This window comes from Perca flavescens, chromosome 15, assembly GCF_004354835.1.
Source record: "Perca flavescens isolate YP-PL-M2 chromosome 15, PFLA_1.0, whole genome shotgun sequence".
In the NCBI taxonomy this organism is placed as follows: Eukaryota; Metazoa; Chordata; class Actinopteri; order Perciformes; family Percidae; genus Perca; species Perca flavescens.
Window position 1 is genome coordinate 26,259,350 of NC_041345.1, and position 2,534 is coordinate 26,261,883.

The following is a 2,534-nucleotide window of genomic DNA, read 5'->3' on the forward strand; positions in this document are numbered from 1 at the left end:
AAGAAGACTCCAAATGACCCAAAAACACACAAAATGACTACAAAGAGACTCCAAATGACCACAAGGGATGCACAATGACTGTCTTGCTCTTGCTATGGAGGAGGGTGGGTGGGTGGGTGGGTGGGGGGCTTTATATGTCTGTGCCCAGGGTTCCGTCACATTTTAGAATGAAAGGCACCTCCAGAAATCAGTTTTTTTAGGAAGTAAAAACAGTAGTTCCAGAGACTTGCCATATGTATGTTGTGTTTCTATACAAGTCATGTTAATGTCAAAGGTTGTATCAACAAATCAAATGTATCTCATGTTAAATACGTGAAATTATTATTATTTGCAAGTTGTTTTGTCCAAAGCTAAGCCTATTGTTTGTCTGATATTCACTAAATGCTTCAATGTTTCTGTCTAAAAGAGATGTAATGTAATCAAACTTTAGCATCATTTCATTACCGGTCATAGTCAAAATGCACCACAGTAGGTCAGTGCATTGCAGTTAAAGAGAGCTCATTTCTCCATGGAAGATTTGCACAGTATGTAAATTTGGCCACATTTAATAAAAGAGGTCAAGATAAAGCAGACTTTCATTGTGTTTGTGTGTGTTAATAGTTAAGGTGGAATTTCTGTATACAGGTAATACTAGTCCCGTGTGAATATAGCTTAAGTGACTAATGTCAACAAAAATCGTTGAAATTGGTCCAGTATTGACAGAGAACGCTGCAATTTAACCCTTTAGAGCAGAGATCTTCAACTAAATGTCTTAACATGAATCCAACATATTATTCACAAATATAAATCAGCCTATTTGTGGAAGAAAAACACATCAATGACTGAGGCTGACTGGCCTATAGGTAAGGTAGTCCACTAAGGTAGCTATCCACAGATAAAGTTAATATATAGGTTCACTGTGCCATGTATGTTTAACATTAAAATGTGATTTATAAAATTATTCCAACAATTATAATTTGAATAGCTTAGTATTTTATGCACTAAAAAGGTATGTATAAAGGCTTAGCAGTTGGCTTTTCTGCTCGCTGCCATCTAGCCAGTCAAAAAGAGTCGATCTCCGAATGCAACGTAACAGGGAGGAGAGTAAAGATGGAAAGCTCCTAAAGCTTAGTTCCATATAAATGCACGGATAATTCGTTGTTTTTATCGTTAGTGAAAAACAATATTGACCTTGTAGTTGAAAAAGGAGCCTCAGATAAGAATGACATTTCCTCCTATGGAGCCCGTTCATTCGCATTCGGAGATCGACTCTTTTTGACTGGCAAGATGGCGGCGAGTGGAAAAACCAACTGCTGAAGTGAGTCGTTCAAAACCTTTTTTAGTAAACTCTGTGTACACAAACAATGTTCTCAATGCTGGAGTTCATGTGTAGGGCCCCTCGTGATACATGGAGCAAAGTTTCATGTTGCGTCGAGCCTTCTTAGTGTTTTAAAAATAGCAATTTTGTTGCAATCATAGTAGTGCTCCCATTCAAAAGGCCATTTGTCCAAAAATAAAAATACGGTAAATCTTAAAAGAGGCGCTTCCGTCCTAATTATGCTTGCTTAATTATGACTCGGGTACATTCACAAAAAGACCCTAGGTTGCATTTTGGCGAGAGTTACGCTTTAAAAGGCCAGGCTGATGTTGGAAGTCCCTCTAGTGGACAGAACGTGTAACAACAACCACATGCTTATAGTAGCATTGACCATGCGTAAGCCTGAGTAGTGTAGTACATATTAATAACAGGCTGCATTTGAGCATTGAATATTTAAAAAAAAAAAACGACAAATGAAATTCAAATGGTATTAAAGAGGAAGACTGACAGCTCTAATGAATTTACACATGTTCCACTAAAACAATTTCCTTCCTGAGGCTATTCTGCAGCGGCACCGTGGCTTTTCCCAGCCCTTAGCACCGCCCAAGAAGATTGTGATTGGTTTAAAGAAATGCCAATAAACCAGAGCACGTTTTTCTCCCATCCCACAATGATGTGTGGACTAGCCAGACCCTCCTCCGCTGCGCTGTAGAGGAAGCTCTGGCAAAGTGAGACTAGACCAGGGTTATCTGACCCATGTTCAAACATTCTTATGTGAATTCAAACCAAGCCAGTCAACACGGGTTGATCCCTGGTCATGACAATTCAGACACGACCTGGGTCCCAACCAGGACGTGATGCATACTGATTACCTCAAGTGCTGGAAACACGTCATATTAAAGGGTAATTTCGTTTGTTTTTTTTTTAAACCTGGACCCTATTTTCCTATGTTTTTGTGTGTAAGTGACTGATAGGAACAACAATCTCTGAAATTGGTCCAGTATTAAGCGTGAACGAGGGAGGGTCTTAACAAGGTGATGCCATGGGCTGTACCCACTGATTTACAGATGTCTCTTTCTCCATCTATGGGAAAAAAAGTCTTTTTGGGCCCCATGGTATCACTTCATGGACACAGAAGTTGTAATTCCATTGTTTAGCCACTAGGTCAAATGTCTTCGCATTGACTCAGTATTTTATTGCACCACGTGAAAAATTTAGAGTGACAGCATTTACAATA